A 21,253-nucleotide genomic window follows, 5' to 3' on the forward strand; every position below is an offset into this window, starting at 1 on the left:
TTAGGCCAAAGAGGGATGAGGCTGGAGTCAGGCAGATGGGTTAGGATGACGTGGGCATAGTTTAGGTGAGATGTAACTCTGGCCTTAGCTAGGTTATGGCAGTAGGCACAGAGAATGAAGAGAAAGTAGGTATGCTATTTTGGTAATAGATCCCAAAAGGCAGAGCAAATGCTTGAATATTTGGGATAGTCAAGGGTTAGGAAGGGCTTAATGGGAAGGGAAGAAACATTAAAAAATGAGATTGAAATACTCATATGGGAAACTTAGAGTAGCAGATATTTTCTGCTTTGCATTATAATGACTTATTATGATAATTATCTTAATAAACGAGTATTCATCAAAAGAAGTGCTTTTTTTAAAACTTAAAAAAATTAATTTATTTATTTTTAATTAGAGGATAATTGCTTTACAATATTGCCCTCGTTTCTGCCATATATCAACAGGAATCAGCCATGGGCATACATATGTCTCCTCCCTCTTGAACCTCTCTCCCATCTTCCACCCAGTCCCACGCCTCTAGGTTGTCACAGAGCACTAGGTTTGAGCTCCCTGCATCATACAATAAATTCCCACTGGTTATCTATTTTACATGTTTATGTTTCAACGGTAATGTTTACATTTTAATGGTAATATATATGGGCTTCTCTGATAGCTCAGTTGGTAAAGAATCTGCCCGCAATGCAGAAGACCCCAGTTCTATTCCTGGGTTGGGAAGATCCCCTGGAGAAGGGAAAGACTACCCACTCCAGTATTCTGGCCTTTCAACGCTACTTTCCTGATTTAAGCCACCCTCTCCTCCCCCCACTGTGTCCAAAGTCTGTTCACCATGTCTGCGTCTCCATTGCTGCCCTGCACGTGGGTTCATCTGTACCATAAAGAAGAGTTTTCTATAAATTATTTCATTTGAAATACATTTTGATTCTGTTTCAAAGATATAGAAAAATGAAAAAAAAAATCCACAATATATTTTCTCTTTTGAGAAAGAGAAGGTCATTTAGATAAAAGCCAGCAGACAGTGAAGGCAGTGGTCTTAGGATGTAAGCCAGCCTGGAGAGCAAGGGTCTGGACAGAACCTCACCAGCTGAGTACCCCAGACTTGGGTTCTTTTCAAGCCAGTCTGTGTCTTGCTCAATATCTCTTGGACTTACACATTGTGAACTGGCAGGGAGGAAAGCAAGGGAAAGTGTTTTGGAGATAGAAGGGCTCGGGGGAGGGAATAATTTTTTCCCTGACCTTGGACAGCTTAAGAAGAAAGAGAAGAGACTCTATTATAAATCCATGAGAAAATGGAACATTAAAATCAATACTAACACTATTCACTCATCAGTTCATTCAGTCCTATATCCACAACTCTTATTCTGGGGATCTTGGATCAGCTCTCTGTTTTATGAAGTTTTCTGCCTCTGTACTGAAGAGAATCCTGACACAAGACACTTGTTCTCCTTATTTCTCTAAGCCATAGGATGCTCAGAATGCTGTACCTCTGCTATACATATGTATGTAATGAGATGTGTGTATTTGGGATGTGTGTGTGTGTGTGTGTGTCTGTGTATAATACTTAGTTACCTATGCTTCAATGTTCTATCGTATACAGACATTATCTTGATGTACCAAGACTCTCCATTAAAAAACTCAGTTTAATTATTGTCTAAGGTGTAATCTTATCTAAGAACCTTAGAAATTCTGTTCAAGTTGATATACAACAAAACATAATTACTGTTCTAAAAATGTTAGACTCTTATTTCAATCTATTGATAGTTGAACACCTACGTTTGTGTTTTTACATTTCTTCTTAACATTATGTGGGCTTCCTTGATGGCTCAGTGGTAAAGAATCTGCCTGCAATGCAGGAGCCACAGAAGACATGGGTTTTATCCCTGGGTCAGGAAGATCCCCTGGAGGAAGACATGGCAACCTACTCTAGTATTCTTGCCTGGAGAATCCCATGACTGAGGAGCTTGGCAGGCTATGGTCCATAGGGTCACAAAGAGTCTGACATGAGTGAAGTGACTTAGCATACAAACATTACTCAGAATGTTAGTTATCTGATCAATAAACCAATATAAGTCATTTAAGAAATCAGATGAACTAGTCTCTTCATGAGAAAACAAAGTCAAATTTTTAAAAAATGTGCTTGTATTACATGCTTCACTGATAACCTCAGGGAAAAGACATAAAGTTATTATTTAGAGTTTTGTAAATCAAAATTATTAAAACAAGTCTGACTTGTCCTAAGATTCACCTTAAATATGAGAACCCAAGTTCTTATTTAAAACAAGCTTCTGGAAATTGCCTGGTGGTCCAGCGGTTAGGACTTTGCACTTTCACTGCTGGGGCCCTGGGTTGGATCCCTGGTCAGGCAGCTAAGATCCCACAAGCTGCATGGCATGGACAAAAAAATAAAAAAGCTTCTGAGCCAGAAGTTCATTTTGTTTTTTGTTTTACTTAAATGGTTATCATAATAAAATATTAGGAATTTTGTTTCTTTATTTTCTTGAAGTTTTGGCAAATAATTGATTATATAAGCACATATTCCTATAAAACAATCAGAACAAAAAATATAAATAAAAACAAAAATTATCAGAAGTTTTTAAATTTAAGGTGTGCTATAATCTAATTTAATAATAATCTCTGGACACAGGAGAATATTTGAGTAGTAAAAGTCTTTCCTGGTTGGTTTTAGACACACAAGTATCCGAAGAGCTTGTAGTTTCAGTCTCAGGTCTCAGAGGTCAGAGAGAGAACAGAAACCCAAAGCCTCACCAGTCTGGCTCTCAAAAAGCTTATTCTTTTTTAATTGACTTGAGATCACATATAGACAAAGAAAGAGCCAGCACATACCAAAGGGCAGCTACCATCCTTCACCAACTCCATTGACACAATTTATCAAATGGTGAAACAATTAAACTGGATTTCAAACCAGTCAGTTCTAGGAAATCAACCCTAATATTCACTGGAAGGACTGATGCTGGAGCTAAAGCTCCAGTACTTTGGTCACCTGATGAGAAGACCTGACTCATTGGGAAAGACCCTGATGCTGGGAAAGATTGAAGGCAGCAGGAGAAGGGGGTGGCAGAGGATGGGATGGTTAAATAGCATCACAGACTCGATGGACATGAATTTGAGCAAACTCTGGGAGACAGCAAAGGACAGGGAAGCCTGGCACACTGCAGTCCATGGAGTCACAGAGTCGGACACAACTGAGAGACTGAACAATAGCAACTACCATCACTCTGAAAACAGTAATGATAACCATAACAACTTATCATCTTTGAGCAAGCACATAAGTACACAGACACAAAGAGAGAGTGAAGATTTCCACATAACCAGAAGCAGAAGCAAATTCAGCCAAGATTCGAAAGCAAAAGGAGGGACTCAGCATCAGGTTAAAGAAAAAAGAGAAGAAACGGCAAAAGTAAAGTTCTAGTGCTGCTGGATAATTACCCTAGAGGCCTAGAAGAGATAAGTCTATGAAGAACACTTCTTGGACAAAACAGTTTAATTGGTTCTGATTCAGGAGTCCACTTGGACATGTTCAACCATTTCCAAAACAAACTCTAATTTTTGAAAAGTTAAAAACATTGTCCTTGTTCAAATACAGAAAGAGCACATGTCAAAAATTGTGTTCCTGTTAGTTAACAAGGGAACTGGCAGGATCACAAGACTGATTCAAAGAAGAATTCATGAAGCAAGAGATTGATATAATCAGAAAGCTAAAGAAATGCAGAATAAATTTTCTAATAAATAAAAAATTGGTTAGTGTCTTATGGAACCATACAAGCATAATAATTACCATTTCTACCAGACTGACATCTACCAAGTAGAGTTCTAGCTTCATAATGTTTATGTTGTGAGTGCTATGCTTAGTGATTCAATTGTATGTGACTCTCTGTGACCCTATGGATTATAGCCTGCCAGGCTCCTTTGGCCATGGAATCTTCCAGGCAAAAATACTAGAGTGGGTTTTCATTTCCTCCTGCATGTAATCTTCCCAACCCAGGGACTGAACCCACATCTCCTGGGTCTTTTACATTGGTAGGTGAATTCTTTACCAATAGTGCCACCTGGGAAACCTTATAATGTCTATGCTTTAATCAAATAAACAGTGAAGTCTCACACAGGTACATTTGCCTAAATAATTAATTATGATGTATGGGGACTTTGAGGGCTTTGAATAGAGTTTGGCTTTTATCCAAAGTGTAATGCTTTCAGTAGAGTGATGATGCTGGCAAGGCTTAGGTATTGGCAAGGGAAACCGAGAATGCTCTGTGGATTCTAGATATATTTTAAGGAGGAAGATATCCAGGATGATGATCAGGTTACTGGCATGAGCAACTGGGGTATTTGGGTGTCATTTACTGAGATAGAACTGGAAGAGGAGCAGATGGAGAGGGGGATGGGAAGTTTAATTTGGGAAGCCATAGGTGAGAGATGTTTGTGAGATATCTAAGAAGTTATTTTAAGTAGACAGTTGGACATTTAGGTCTGGGGCCCAGAGGAGAGGTCAGGGTAAGAGAAAATGGACAGTCTGGGATGGAAAAAATGAAGGCATGGATGACCTCAAGAAGGGGAGATTCTGAGTGAGATAGGTGCTTAGACTGGAGGCCCTGGCCCTCCAACCTTGAGAGGGCAGGTAAGAGAGGAGGAGTCTGAAATGGAGACAAGATGAGGGCCACTGAAGTCAGAGAACCTGGAGAGTAAAGAGAAGAGAGTGGGTTTTGAAAGTTGATCAAAGAAAACTCTGAGACTTTGTCACTCCTATGGGTTGGACTGTGTATCCCCCAAAACATATATTGAAGTCCTAACCCCTGTTACCTTAGAATATGAAATTAATTGAAAATAAGTTCCTTGCATCTATAATTAGTTAAGGTGATGTCACGTAAGTGCTGAACATCCATAACTTGATCAAGAGTGGCCTTGTTGAAGGATGAGACAGAGCCAGGCTAGAGTGGACAGTGGAGTGAGCCATGGGCTCCTGGAGGCAGCTTGGGGAAAGCTGTGATCCCCAAGCTTTGTGTGTTCAAAGAAGTTCCAGGAAGTTTTGGAAAGCTGTGTACCACCATCATAGTGGCATACTGACAACCTTTCATTATAATTTTAAGTAATTTCAAAAATATATATACATACATGTTTCAGCATTCTTTTGGGTTCTGCATCCAATTTCAACATGTGTGTTTAGGGGGATACGCCTCCCACTGAAACTGGGGAGGACTGTGTGGCTTCTGGGTGCAGCCTTTCTGTTTCTTGTAGGAAACAGATTCCAGCCTCCAAGACCATCCCTGAGTTCCAAAAGAACAGATTTGAATAGTTATTAATACAGGAAGGGAAGGGATGCCATGGCAAGTGACAGGCAGCCAAGAAACAATAGTACAGCCTTGGGGCAGGTGGGTCTATTGGTAAAGAATTCATCTGCCAGTGCAATAGACTCAGGAGATGTGGGTTCAATCCCTCAGTCGGGAAGACTCCATGGAGGAGGAAATCAGTCCTGAATATTCATTGGAAGGACTCACGCTAAAGCTGAAACTCCAATACTTTGGCCACCTGATGCGAAGAACTGGCTCATTGGAAAAGACCTTGATGCTGGGAAAGAATGAAGGCAGGAGGAGAAGGGGACGACAGAGGATGAGACGGTTGGATGACATCACTGACTCGATGGACATGAGTTTGAGCAAGCTCCAGGAGTTGGTGATGGACAGGGAAGCCTGGTGTGCTGCAGTCCATGGGGTCGCAAAGAGCTGGACACGACTGAGGGACTGAACTGAACTGGGGCAGGGTCCTGGTTCCACGTCAAGGTATATGCATAGCAATGCTTTTAAGCTCTTTACAGAACTGTTCTCATTCAATCATTAAGTCATGTCTGATTCTTTGTGATCTCTTTGTGTCACTTTTTCTATTTTTTTCCCAGCTATTTGCCATGAAGTGGTGGGACCGGATGTCACGATCTTACTTTTTGGAATGTTGAGTTTTAAGGTAACTTTTTCACTCTCCTCTTTCACCTTCATCAAGAGGCTCTTTAGTTCCTCTTTGCTTTCTTGCATTAGAGTGGTATCAACTGCATATCTGAGATTGTCGATATTTCTCCCAGCAATCATGATTCCAGCTTGTGATTCATCCAGCCTGGTATTTCACACGATGTACTCTTCATATAATTTAAATAAGCAGGGTGACAATATATAGCTTTGTCTTACTCCTCTAATTTTGAACCAGTCTGTTCTTTCATGTCTGGTTCTAACTGTTGTTCCTTGACCTGCATACAGGTTTCACAGAAGACAGGTAAGGTGGTCTGGTATTCCCATCTCTTAAAGAATTTTTCAGTTTTTTGTGGTCTACACAGTCAAAGACTTTAACTAGTCCATGAAGCAGAAGTAGATGTTTTTCTGGAATCCCTTGCTTTCTGTATGATCCAACTGAATGTTGGCAATTTGATCTCTTTATAGAATTAAAACCCAACAAATGAAGGATGTCTTCACACTAGAGAAGCTCATCAAGAAGATTACCAGAAACAGATTAGAGCAGTACAGGCCCTGTACTTACCCTAATCTTATCAACAACCCCACCCTGAACCATTGCCATAAAACTCCTCACCAAACACCCCTGGGTTGGGACACAGTTTCTGAGGGCAGAAGCTCACTCTGTCCGCCTTTGCCTGGCAAAGCAATAAAGCTATTCCTTTCTACTTCACCTAAAACTCTGTCTCCAAGTTTTGGTACTGGTGCACAGAGGCTGAGCTTTCAGCATCACCACCAATAAGGAATTGATGGTAGGGCACCAGCAGTCAATTCAAATCTGGACCCTCTATCTGGAGATAGCATTAGATTCCGCCGATTGAGGGCTTAGTCCTACAAGACTGAACCCCGCCTCCCCTTCTGACACCAGTCTCAAGTCCAAGTTGTCATCTGTATTCTTATACTTCAGAGTGGGGCTTCCAATGACTAGAAGGGCTCACAGAACTCAGAGAAACATTTTACTTCCTAGATCACTGGTTTATTAGAAAAGATGGAAGAGACAGAGGTCAAGGTATGTGGGTGAGGGCTTGAAGTTTCCATGCCCTTTGAAAGCACACCATTCTCAAATCTCCATGTGTTTGCCAACCTGGAAGCTTTCTGCACCTCATCCTTTTCAGTTTTATGAAAGCTTCAGTACATGGACATGAGTGATGAAACCATTGACTATTGGTAATTGAACTCAATTTCCAGTTCTTCTCCCCTCTCTGGAGATCAAGTTGTGGGACTAAATTTCCAACCCTCAAATTACATGGTTCTTCTGACTATTAGAGCCCATTCTTAGGGAGTCTTCCCAAACCACCTCATTAACAAAATAAAATATACCTCCATCACTCTGTAAGAAATTCCAAGGGGTTTAGGAGCTCTGTGCCAGACATGGAGATGAAGACAAAGGTTCTCTATATATTTGTTATTTAAATTTATATATAAATTTATTTATACTTATATATTTGTTATGTAAATTTAAAGGCATGTTGAAATTTTAAAATACAACTATTGTGAGGTTTTTAAAAATTTACTTATGGAATCAACATACAGTTATAATTTGGCATTCAATGATTTCACTTAAAATATTCATGATGAGTTGGAAATTTTATGTCATTCTTTTTCCCTTGGAATCTTATTTCCATTTGATTTTATTTCTTCCACAGGATTTTATTATATCTTTACATTTGGAAATCATTTTTGAGCAATGTTTGCAACAAATTATAGACATTGAAATTAAATTTTTTAAAAGTCCTGTAACCATAATCTTCTATGCATTAAATATTTTTCTTCTGGATTGAATTAATATTTGCATACAATTAGTCAAGACAATAGAATGCATTATACAATTTGATAACTTATTGTTAAATATATAAAAGTTACTAGAAATGTGCCAGTTAAAGGGATAGATGGAGGGTTTTTTCCAAGGTAATTTAAGTATCCAAGTTCAATATTATTTTTTGTGAAAATGAGACAGAGTTCTGCATCAATACTTTTCCTGTTTTTGACTTTTATTAATACCATCCCTGAGAACCTTTTCACAGAATTAAGTAGACAAGAATGAAGGACTTTGTTTCTAGCAGTGTCATTCAATTCTTCAAATGCCTTCTCAGGTTTATGGCAAAAATCAGAGAGTATATATCAAAAATCACTTTAAATAACTTATTGTTTGGCAAAAGATTCAGTTCTCCTTCAGTTAGGGTGAAAGAATTCGAAAAATATCTTTTACCCAGTTTCTACAGTTATTCACTTTCTCAACATCTATACCAACATTTCTGTTAGTTTGTTGTTTGATTTTCGCTGTGCTGGGTCTTTGTTGCAGTGTGAAGACTTCTCTAGTTATGCACGGGCTTAGTTGCTCTGTGGCCTGTGGGATTCTAGTTCCCTGACCAAGGATCTAACCCATGTGCCCTGATTGGAAGGCAGATTCCTAGCCACTGAACCACCAGAGAAGTCTCATATACCGCCGTTTTGAATTGCCCTTTTGTTAGGCATTGGAAGGGTGAAGTGACTGACACCTGAAAGGATGGAATTTATGAGGTTTAAGCTTTCTGAGCCCTTAGTTGCACCTGCCCTGGCAAATGCTGAGAGTTAAAGCCTTGCTACCTGAAATATGGCTCATGGCTGGGAACACTAGTGTCACCTGGGCATGCCCTGCGCATTGTGAAATATGTAGACCCTCAAAACCCACCCAAACCTATCAAAACAAGATCTGCATTTTCACGTTTCCCAGAAGTTCAGTGTGTGTGTGTGAGAGTGTTTGCGTGCACACATGCACTCAGTTGCTCAATCATGTCAGACTCTTTGCGACCCCATGGACTGTAGCCCACCAGGTTCCTCTGTCCATGGAATTTTCCAGTCAAGAGTACTGGAGTGGGTTGCCTTTTCTTACTACAGGAAATCTTCCCAGAAGTTCAGAGGTACTTTGAAATATGCTGCTCTTGGGTATTCTGTGTTAGGAAGGTAGACCAGGTTGCTGTTAGTAAGCATTTCTCATAAATTGTTTAAAGAGATCACAGAAGAAAGGGACCTGGATTTACAAGTCTCTAGTATTTGGTGTGTTTTCTTTGCTTATTTAAAATAAATAAATTCTCCTTTAGACCGAATTTTGTATTCATAATATTTTTCTTAAAAGGGATTCCCAATACTTTATAACCTCCAGGACTTCCAAAACTTGTGTCTGTCCCTGGCCAAGGGTGTTCATGGAGAGTAGAAAGCGGAGGGGAAGAGGAAGAAAAGAGAATAAGCTTAATGAGGAAAAGCACCAAAGTTGAACCTCAGTGAGGTGGGCCTGCTTGGGACTGGCATACCAGTTTGACTGGCTGTGTGAGATTTTTTTTTTAGCATCTCCTGGTGAGTGCTAGATAGGGAACTGGTGGGTGTATGCGTTCTTCTTGCTTTGGAGGTTTACATGATGCAGGCAAGGAGGTAGAGAAGAGGGATGAGAAGATTAAAGTCACATGTCTCTCATTGTTATCCTCCTGATACTCCATGGCATGGGAGGGAGTGTATGTGATCAGCCTTTTAGAGCTGAAGAAACTCAGACTGGAGTCAGATAACTTTCTAAAATGCTACAAGGGATTTCTAAATCCCTGACCCTGTTTATCACCACTCCACGCCCCTCCCCTGCAAAACCAGATAGCTTGACCTGCTTCCTGGGACTTGATCTCCTGCTTGATGGAGGGGTCCTCTGACCCTCCATTCCTGGATAGGTGGGTGCATAGGGGATGTTGGCCTTTAGCATTACCTCTGTGATGCCTCTGAAAGAAGAGCTGTCCCTGTGTCAAAGGCCAGCCTGGCTTAGCCGTGGGTTCCACCTCCTCCCTCTGCCCCTGGGCTCAGATGAGGTGTTGTGCGGTAGGCAATGCAATATGGCTGCTCCAGCAGCAGATACGGCCAGGTAACACCACTCGGGTGTGTGCGAGGAGTCAGTGTCACAGGAGGTAAATTGAAGAATAAGACACAGGTATAAGGGGTAAGACACTGGAAAAATGAGTTCCTCTCCTCTGAGGGATGCATTTGGATGATGTCTTGTGCTTGGAACCCTTGGTCTTGGTAAAAAACGTTACTACCTTCAACTGGCTTCTTGTTTCTACCTCATTCCTCATGCCTTGGGTTGGTACCTCCCCAGAAAGCCGTAGCACACAGTTCTGCCTCAGCTCTGCTTCCCCAAGTGTCCTGGACCAGGCCTTACCAAGGAGGCAGCAGAGTTTGAAGTCCAACTCCTCATTTTCAGAGCTTCCTGTGTGCCATGCACCAAGCTAAACTCTAGAAATGCAAAGTCAACCAAGAAAGATAGTGACCCCTTCCTTTGGGGAGTACAAGTCCAGGTTTTCCCATCTCCTGGTCCTCTGTTCTTTCTAGACCGCATCCTAATGATTGCAATGGTTGGTTTGTTTCTCAAACATGGATGGATGTTGCACCGATGCATCCTATTGCAGAGCTAAATTCCTCCTGTCACACTTCTGTTTTCTGAGTGGATTTTGTTTGAAAGTATAGCTTGCTCTTTCTGTGTATATGAAACAGAAAGAGAGCAGAAAACTATATACCTCACAAAAATCATTTACTGAAAGTGGGCTTTTTTAGAAGATATACTGTTTGTTCACGCCATTGAATGTGACTCATTTTATAGTAATTGAGCTTATTAGCCATCTACAGTGAATGACCACACATATGCAGCCTTCTAATTCTCTTGTCTTCTATGTAGGTGTCATTATTCATATTTTATTCATTCATTTACAGAGAAAGGGTTGAGGACTAAACTTAACAAAATAAGACATTGACTTCTGGTGTAATCTTAGCCTCTGGTGAAGAACTTAGTAGCCTGCTTTGAATAATGAAGTTGGATATTTCAGAGGATTCAAAGCGGGCACAGAATGGACCATAGGGATCATGATATCACACAGGAAGAAACTGAGTCCCACAGAGGGTAGAGGGCTTTTCCTGAGTCAATGATAGACCTGGGACTCAAGCATCATCAGGCCCCCTTACCATCATGATGTTTGGGAACTCTTTCCTTTATCAGAAAAAAACACTGTCTATATATTGTGATATTGAAATATGCATCCACTTACTGCACTCCACTCTTAAGAGTGAACAACTGGGATGAAGTCTACTTTTCAAAGAAAAGGCCATAACCTTGGAGTTACACATTGATGAGGAAAGCATTCCTCTTTGCAACTGCCTCGTAAGAATTTGGGAACAGCTGTAGCATAGGCGACAGTGTATAATGCCTCCTTCCACTCCAGTGACAAAGCCAACACTATGTTTGCTAAATTTTCTAGATGATTTCCCCTGCTTTACATTTTGTCCAGATTAAAAATATCCAGAATACCCTACATGCAATTTTGCAGGATTGACAATGTTTAACGATGCTAACATCTTGGTAATCATTACTTTGAAAATGTGCAACAAAATGCTGGGCCTGAAGAAGGGGAAATGTTCACCTCATCAGGCTGTTTAGTGCATTTCAAAGTGCATTGATCCACTGGGAAAGAGTTTGTATGAGACTGTTCAGCTCTATTTTTTCCTTAAGCTAATTTTTTGAAATTTTCTACATAAGAATAATGAAATAAACTCCAATGAGATTAATTTAGTTTATTGCTTTCTATAATTAAACCCCAAGTTAAGACTAGTAACTGCAGATATGAGTAAGCAACTAAATTAAACATGTTTTAACTAGGCTTTAATAGTCTAAGTCTATGCTGGAACCAGGGACTCAGGTAGTATGTCAATGGAATATCTCTCCTATGATATCAAACTATAAAATGGAAATCTTTGTTAAGGTTTTGATAAAAATTGGAATATTTTACTTTCTGACTTTTTAAGCATGTTCTCTCCCCCACTCCTGCAATTTTTATATTTTCTATTTTAGTGTGAAAATGTGGGGATATATTTCTATGGTTAGTGTGGAGTAGTTAAAAGAATTCTACATTTTCATTTAAGTGTTCTAATTCCAATTCTACAACAAAACAGCTGCTAGACAGAACCACTTAATCTGTGTTTCAACATCTATCAGATGCGAGGCTTAGTCTACTCAACAATGTCTGTGTTTCCTGTCCCATTCAGTGACTCTTAGTGAATATCAATTTGAGCTGTAGCATTTATTTATTTATTTATTTTTGGCTGCACCATGTGGCTTGAGGGACAGGGCTCTTAGTTCCCTAACCAGGGATCAAATCCTCTGCAGAGGGAGCACAGAGTCCTAACCACTGGACCACCAGGGAATTCCCTGGGCTGCAGCATTTAAATGTACCTTTAGTCTTGCTTTGGTTTTTATCATCACATATTTAGAGATACTGGCTTAGGTTCCTTTGAGAAATAATGTTGTACAAGGAATTAATTTTACAGATACTCATATGTAATAATCAGTAATGGCCCAGGAATTACTCAAAGTTAATCAGATTTTAAATCCTTCAGAATCTTCATATTCTCAAATTATGGTAATATATATCTTCCTAAGAGACATTTTCTAAATGAAAGGGATTATTGAATATCCATAATAATTTCCAATTAGTGAAGAAAGACATCTAGCCTCTTGTGGTTTGTCACATTCAGGTGAAAAACTCATTTGGATAAATTGCTTATTTGAAACATACTTTATAATACAGCTTTCTAAGTTTGTATGCTGAAATACAAACTAAAGGAAATCAACCCTGAATATTCATTGGAAGGACTGATGCTGAAGCTGAAACTCCAATACTTTGACAACCTGATGCGAAGAGCCGACTCATTGGAAAAGACCCCGATGCAGGGAAAGACTGACGGCAAGAGGAGAAGGGGACGACAGAGGATGAGATGGTTGTATGGCATCACTGATCCAATGGACATGAGTTTGAGCAAACTCTCAGAGATGGTGAAAGACCGAGAAGCCTGGCTTGCTGAAGTCCATGCAAAGAGTCGGAAACGACTGAATGACTGAACAACAACAAAGTTTGTATGCATTTAGTCAAACATTCTGCAATCAAAGATCCCCCTTCCCAAGAACAAATATCTTCCTGTCAAATAATAGATGATAGAAATATTGCATTTGGTCACTAACCAACTCTGTAAGTTAGACAAAGTAAAAGTGAGAGTTGCTCAGTTGTGTCCCACTCTTTGTGACCCCATGGACTATACAGCCCATGGAATTCTCTAGGTGAGAATACTGGAGTGGGTAGCCTTTCCCTTCTCCAGGGGAATCTTCTTAACCCAGGGATTGAACCCAGGTCTCACATTGCAGGCAGATTCTTTACCAGCTGAGCCACAAGGGAAGCCCCAAAATACTGGAGTGGTTAGCCTATCCCTTCTCCAGCAGATCTTCCTGACCCAGGAATCGAACTTGGGTCTCCTGCATTGCAGGCAGATCCTTTACCAACTGAGCTATGAGGGAAGAGAAAGACACAGATGTGTAGAACAGTCTTTTGGACTCTGTGGGAGAGGGAGGGGGGGATAATTTGAGAAAATTGCATTAAAACATGTATAATATATAAGAAATCAATCGCCAGTCCAGGTTTGATGCAGGATACAGGAAGCTTGGGGCTGGTGCACTGGGATGACCCAGAGGGATGGTATGGGGAGGGAGGTGGGAGGGGGTTCAGGATGGGGAACACGTGTACACCCGTGGCAGATGCATGTTGATGTATGGCAAAACCAATACAATATTGTAAAGTAAAAAATAGTAATAATAATAATAAAAGAAAAGAAAAGAAAAAAGAAAAAAAGAGAAACTCATATTTATATTCTAATTTTACAGTTTTTTTTTTTTTTAACTGACTTTCAGAGTTTAATCACCTTTGCCAATTTTACGCAGCTTTTCAGATGGGTCAGAATCTAAGTCTTTCAATTACTCTGTTCCAGAGGTCCTCAACCTCCAGGATCTAATGCCTGATGACCTGAGGTGAAGCTGATATAATAATAATAGAAGTGAAGTACACAATAAATGTAATATACTTGAATTATCCTGAAACCATCCTTCCCCCTTCACTGTCTGTTGAAAATTTGTCTTCCACAAAATCAGTCCCTGCTGCCAAAAAGGTTGGGGACCACCACTCTATTAATTACATCACAGGTTCCTTTGAATTGCCTAACAGGAGGAAAAGAATTGTTATGGAAGGTTAAGAAGTGACATCATAAATGAATAAAAACAGCAAAACAAAAGCAGACCAATTGTCCAAAGAATCCAGGGGAACTATTTGGAACTATTCAAATAATTTCTCTCACATGTAATTGTTCCTGTTCCTCTAATCCTTATTAGAAATGCAAGTGAATTGTTGAAAAGATAGGTTGAAGAAGTAGCTTTCATAAGCAATGTTAAGGCTTGAACTAAGCTATGGAAGCTAACCAAAGCTCAACTGTTGAGGGAAATGCTTTTCTCCTTCAAACCTATAATGTAGGGCAAGAGACAACACATCAATGAGCTGAAGATGGGTGGTGATCCTTGATGGAAGGCTTAAAGAGCAACTGAATAAAACCTGAATAAATTAATTCAGTTCAAACTTATGTAGATTAGAACACAGGTTTGCTGGATACTTAATTATGCACTTGAAGTCAGAGAAAATATCAATAACTGATTGCTGAACAAATATAGTCTGTTTGCCATATTAGAATTTCTCCAGATAAGAAAGAACAACCTACCTTTTTATGATTAAATGTTCATAATACTTGGCACAGTTGAATTGTCAGTGAACCAATTACTTGAGAAATAAATGCAAAGACTTCATATCTTTGTTCCACTGTTCATCCTTTGGGGAAATTTCCTCAAGAATGTATTTTTTCAAATTGTTCATTTGTGTTTAAGAAGTGTTAACAGAAGTTAGTGGTAAGGCAGTGATCCTCAACCCTGGATGTCCACTGGGCAACTCACGTGTGCGAACTGGGTGGAGAACTCAAGCTGTAGTGGGAAAGATCCTAACATCAGAAGACTAAGGTGAAAACCAGTTCCCAGGTGAATTACTGGAATTAATTTTTAAAAATTAGATTAATTTTTACTAACCTATTTTCTATAACATTTGAATTATAGTCCTTATACCTGGGTGTTATAGTTGTGTTGTAGCTTATGTAATTGGGGGACTTCTTTGAGAAAAGAATATAAAAATACATTACCTTTGCAAATACTATAAAACTGTACAACAATACTATAAAAAAGAACACAAGGCCAAGGGTCAACAGCTTCACAGTAAATCTCACTCTGACTTTACTATCAGGTTATTGACAGGGTCTTGTTGAAGAGTGGCTATAAGACTGCATTATGCTGCTGCTGCTGCTAAGTCGCTTCAGTTGTGTCCAACTCTGTGCGACCCCATAGATGGCAGCCCACCAGGCTCCCTTGTCCTGGGATTCTCCAGGCAAGAATACTGGAGTGGGTTGCCATTTCCTTCCCCAGTGCACTAAAGTGAAAAGTGAAAGTGAAGTCGCTCAGTCCTGTCCGACTGTTAGCGACCTCATGGACTGCAGCCTACCAGGCTCCTCCATCCATGGGATTTTCCAGGCAAGAGTACTGGAGTGGGGTGCCATTGCCTTCTCCGAAGACTGCATTATAGCTTTACAGAACTCTGTGGGATATTATCGTCAACAAACAACATTGTAACAGTGGGAGACTGGAAGGATGCAGTGCTGCATGCAGCATTTGTAGAGGAGATGGAGTCTATTGTAAAATTCATAGGTTGGAGGAGAACCACCATCATTAGTTCATGTACATTGAAAGTTTTTCCCCTAATATTTTATAATCAAGAGATAATCACTATCAGATTTTCTATTGTTCAAATAGCTTCCTTTGGGGCTAAAAGATGTCATCCTTGAAATCACTAATTCTTGTCAGAGTTAGGAACTTGAATCTGGAACAAGGAAAGTAGCTTGCTTACACAGAAATGATATAACATGAAAATCTCCTCTGACATTTCTTATGTAATGTCCTTTTCTATATCTTGGAGATCTCATCTCCTCACATGGCTTCAGCAGTCACATAAGTCTTTTTCCTCACTTTATGCATGCCTTGATTGCACATTATTTCATGTGCTGAGGAAATCCAAATACCAGTCTCCAGTCTTCTCTCCCGAGTGCAGGATATATACAAGTGCCTATCAGATCTCACATTTCACCTTTGTTGTTGTTCAGTCGCTCAGTCGTGTCCGACTCTTTGCAACCCCATGAATCGCAGCATGCCAGGCCTCCCTGTCCATCACCAACTCCCGGAGTTCACTCAAACTCATGTCCATTGAGTAGGTGATGCCATCCAGCCATCTCATCCTCTGTCATGCCCTTCTCCTCCTGCCCCTAATCCCTCCCAGCATCAGAGTCTTTTCCAATGAGTCAACTCTTCACATGAGGTGGCCAGAGTATTGGAGTTTCAGCTTCAGCATCAGTCCTTCCAATGAACACCCAGGACTGATCTCCTTTAGGATGGACTGGTTGGATCTTCTTGCAGTCCAAGGGACTCTCAAGAGTCTTCTCCAACACCACAGTTCAAAAGCATCAATTCTTCAGCGCTCAGCTTTCTTCACAGTCCAACTCTCACATCCATACATGGACAGTGGAAAAACCATAGCCTTGACTAGACGGACCTTTGTTGGCAAAGTAATGTCTCTGCTTTTCAATATGCTATCTAGGTTGGTCATGACTTTCCTTCCAACGAGTGAGCCTCATTAATTCACAACAGCAAGCATAGTAACTTCCTAGTCCACTACTGGGACCTCATCTTAGTGAGGGACATACTATTCACACAGCCCCCTGAGCAGGAAGCCTTAGAATCATCTAGACTCCTTCCTCTTTCTCACTCCAGATGTTAAATCAGTCACTGTGTCCCTTGGATTCTGCCCCTGTATCCGTAAGTATTCCTTTTCCTGTACTCCATTGTTTCTAATTTGAACCAGGTCCTCATTGTCTTGCACTACACTATCGCAATGTTTGATGAACAGATCTACCCTCTCTCCAATGCATGACTGGAGTATATTTGCACAGTTAAAATTTGATCATGTTTGCAATCAATCAGATTTGATCATGTTTGCAATCATGTTTGCAATCCTTCCTGTTTTGGAAGATAAAATCCTAAGGAGCATGCCACATTCACTTTGTGATCTCTGACCTGCTGTCCCAGCCCCATTGCTTTTTGGTTCGATATGGAGGAACCTCTTACAGTTCTTTACATGCCAGCTTTCTCATTTCTCTGCCTTTGGCCATGCTGGCTTCCTGGCTTCCTTGGCTACTTCTGCATGCATCCAGACTGAGTTGGGGGCTTCTTGCCTGGGAATGAGAGAAGAGAAAGTAGATACAGCAAATTTATGTGAAAGAGAAAATAGGAAAATGAGGCGGACTACTAGGATCATTTCAGGTCAGCAGAGGGTAACTGTGGCAGAGCATGGTAAAACCTATCAGAACTCTCAGTCCCCTCAGCTTCATGCCTAGCTTAGGAAAGAATGACAAACATTGGTGTTTTGAATTAGATTTCTAATTTAGTTTTATCTATTTCCGCAACCCAATTTTTAAGATTTTAATGATTGTCATATCATTTAGTGATGGGGTCAATCTCTAAAACCAGTGAGTTACTCTTAAAATCAAAGAATAAAGACAAAAACCATATTCTGAACCCTAATCCATTTTGGAAAATTGATATTATGTTTCCTTAATTATTTGGTAGAATTCATGAATGAAGTTATCTAGAGATTTCTTTGGGAAGGTTTCTGAATAAAAATACATGTCTTTATTATGGGGCTACTTGGATTTTCTTTCCTCTTATGTCAGTTTTAGTAATTTGTGTCTTTCAAGGAATTTGCCTTTTACATTGTTGAATTCAGTGATATAAAGTGATTCATAAATGTCATTATTCCTTTAATGTCTATGGATCATCCCTGATGTTCTCTCTTTTTCTTGGTAATTTGTGCTTTCTCTGTTTGTGTCTTAGTTAAGGTAGGTGTTATTGATTTTGTTAACATTTCAATGAACCAAATTTTGATTTCAGGATTTTCTTTATTATTCATCATTTTTCTATTTCATTAGTATCCACTCTTACCAGTACTGTTTCCTTCCTTCTGCTTATCTTGGGTTTAGACTTCATTCCCTAGATTCCTAAGGTGAAAGCAATAATGATTGATTTTAATTCTTTTCTGTTTTTTATATATGCACACATGCTAAGTCGCTTCAGTTGTGTCCGATTCTTTGCAACCCTATAGACTGTAGCCCACCAGGCTCTTTTGTCCATGGGTTTCTCCAGGCAAGAATATTGGACTGAGTTGCCATGCCCTCCTCTGGGGGATCTTCCTGACCCAGGGGTCGAGCAATGTCTCCTGAGGCTCCAGCATTGCGCATGGATTCTTTACCACTGAGCCACCAGGGAAACCATACAGAGCTATATAATTTCTGCCAAACACTGGATCCCCCAAATTTGGATAGTGATAATTTTATTATCATTCATTTGATAATACATTCTAAAGTTTTCCTTGAACCATGGGTTAAGACATGGCTTTCTTAATTTCCAAATATTTGGGAGTCTTCTGATGTCTGTATTTTGATCATTTTGTGATTTAATTTCTTTGTTGTTAAGAATGTACCCTGTATGATTTCAATTTTATAAATTTTCTTATAGTTTGTTTTGTGACTTAGCATATGGTCTTTATGATGAATTCTGCATGATCACTCTGGAAAAGACATGTGTTGTGTTTGTTGTGTTATTGATTATGCTATTCAAGTCTTCTATATCCACACAGAGCATTTTGTATACTTATTCTATCACTGAGAAAGGAGTACTGATATCTAAAACTTCAGTTATAGCATTTCCTATTTCTCCTTTCTGTTACATTAGTTTATTTCTTTGTGCATTTTGAATTTCTCTGATTAGGTGTATACACATTTATTATTTTAATGTCTTCTTGATGACCATGTTTTTTATTATAGCATGTCCCTCTTTATCTCTAAAAACATTTTTGTCCTGAAGTATAATTTGTTTGAGATTAATATAGCTTACTCAACAGTCATTTGATGAAAATTTAAGAGATATACCTTCTTCTGTGCTTTTCTCTCTTATAAACCATATATTCATTAAAAAAAATTCAGTCTGATAATCCTTTACTTTTAATTAAAGTCCAGTGTCAATTCATGGACTTACCAAATAATCAGTTGTATTTAAATATGTCATCTTGTATTTGCTATGTTTTTATCCCATTAGATCTTTGTCTTTTTTTCCCTTCTTTCTTGCTTTCTTTTGGATTAAGAGTTTTTAAGGATTCCATTTTATGTCTTCTACTGTTTTGTCAGCTATGCCTCTTTCCTTCTCTTTTTTTTTGATATATAAAATTACAAGTATTTACATATAAATGCTCATAATAGTATACTTTCATTTTTCTCTGAAATTAAGCAAAAAGAGAAAATAATTTATATTTATTTACATATTTAGTTTTTTTGGCACTCTCCTTTCTTTGTGTAGACCAAATTTCCATCTGGAATCCTTTTTCATTTAGTCTGAAGAACTTCTCTTAATATATCTTGTAGTGTTTGCCTGCTGGTGACAGATTCTCTCAGTATTTGTTTGCCTAAAAATGTCTTTATTTTTCCTTCATGTTTGGGGGATATTTTTACAAGATTTTAGGTTTAGTTTTTCCTTTCAGTACTTTAAAGATGTCAATCTAATGTAGTCTGACATACATTGCTTCTAATGAGGTTAACAATGGCTCTTTTCTTTTTTTCTGATTTCTTTAAATTTTTTCTTTTTATGCCATTATCTATTTTGGACAAGGCTTTTTCAAACACTCAAAGATTCATGAGATTTATATCATTTTGCTAAAAATAAACAATTTACATTTCTGTTAACTGACTTTTCTTTTGGTTCTGCATCATATTTTGCTGTTTCTTCACAATGTCTAGTAATGTTTTGTTATATACTGAATACTGTGGGTGCTATGTTGCCAAACAGCTGGCTTTTACACTCTTCTTTAGTAAAATATTGAATTTTGTTCCAGCAGACAGATAATTAATTTTCTTAAGCTTTACTCATTCAAGGACAATTTTTATGCTTTGTTAAGGACCACTGAACCAGACGGAGAAGGCAATGGCATCCCACTCCAGTACTCTTGCCTGGAAAATCCAATGGATGGAGGAGCCTGGTAGGCTGCAGTCCATGGGGTCGCAAAGAATCGGACACGACTGAGCGACTTCACTTTCACTTTTCACTTTCATGCATTGGAGAAGGAAATGGCAACCCACTCCAGTGTTCTTGCCTGGAGAATCCCAGGGAGGGGGGAGCCTGGTGGGCTGCCTTCTCTGGGGTCGCGAAGAGTCGGACATGACTGAAGCGACTTAGCAGCAGCAGCAGCAGTGAACCAGTGAAGTTGCTCAGTCATGTCCGACTCTTCTCCAACCCACGGACTATAGCCCACCAGGCTCCTCCATCCATGGAATTTTTCAGGCAAGAGTACTGGAGTGGGTTGCCATTTCCTTCCCAGGGAATCTTCCTGACCTGGAGATCGAACCCAGGTCTCCCGCATGGCATACAGACTCTTTACTGTCTGAGCTACCAGGGAAGCCCTTGTTGAGGACAACTTACAATAGTTTCTACTGTGAAATGAGATTAGCATGACCTTCTCTGGGTATCCACTGAATGTAAGGGATATTTAATGAGATGTCTCTACTCTGATTGTCAGTACTCAAGTGTATCCCAGACTAGGTGAGGTCTAATAGTTTTTCAACTCAAATTTCCTCAGTAACTTCTCTATCTTCGATAGCTGTTTTTTACCCTGTCTTAAGAATTCTGCCCTATGCATACAGTTTTGTCTCGCATCCAAGAATAAAGGTAACCACACGCAGCATTCTGGAGCTTTATTTCTGTATGACTCTCTTTTCTTCTTTCTTGCCCCATAATTTCCAACCACCTCTTAAGCCCAGAGCTATGATATCTTCCTTTTCCGCCCAGTGAGACCCTTGCACTCTATTGCTACTCCCTGCCTCCAAATGCCTCCAAGGAGACAGCTGGTATTAACTATGATGCTTGGCTGAAGGCTCCCTGACTCCCCTGGGGGACCAATGGATCTGTGTTGCCTGTTGTCTAACATCTAAAAATAATCACTTCCTATATTTTGTTCCGTTTTATAGTTTTCTATGATGAGAAGATCAGTCTGGTACAAGTTATTTTGTTATGGCCACAAGCAGGAGACCTCTAACATGTTTTGAAATATCACTGGTGAGGTTATAGCTCAGCCAGTTTTGCGAGTTTTAAAAATTCATTTGTCTTATGAATATTCCATGAAGAACAGGTTTTTTCCCCCTACTTTAACAATATTGACTAGACTTCCCCAAGTCCT

The 21,253-nt window shown here is 39.5% G+C and overlaps 1 long non-coding RNA gene across 2 annotated transcripts in view; it reads right to left on the reverse strand.

Moving 5' to 3' along the window:
• LOC133233738 (uncharacterized) overlaps positions 1-21,253 on the reverse strand; it is a 164,044-nt gene that overhangs the window by 76,208 nt on the left and 66,583 nt on the right. The window contains exon 5 of one of the 2 annotated variants that reach the window (XR_009731820.1): positions 15,446-17,207. The exons of the other annotated variant lie outside the window; for it this stretch is intronic. This is a non-coding gene — a long non-coding RNA (uncharacterized LOC133233738). Of the gene's footprint in view, positions 1-15,445; positions 17,208-21,253 lie in introns of those variants that run through there. 2 annotated transcript variants of the gene reach the window in all.

This window comes from Bos javanicus, chromosome 20, assembly GCF_032452875.1.
Source record: "Bos javanicus breed banteng chromosome 20, ARS-OSU_banteng_1.0, whole genome shotgun sequence".
Classification (NCBI taxonomy): Eukaryota; Metazoa; Chordata; class Mammalia; order Artiodactyla; family Bovidae; genus Bos; species Bos javanicus.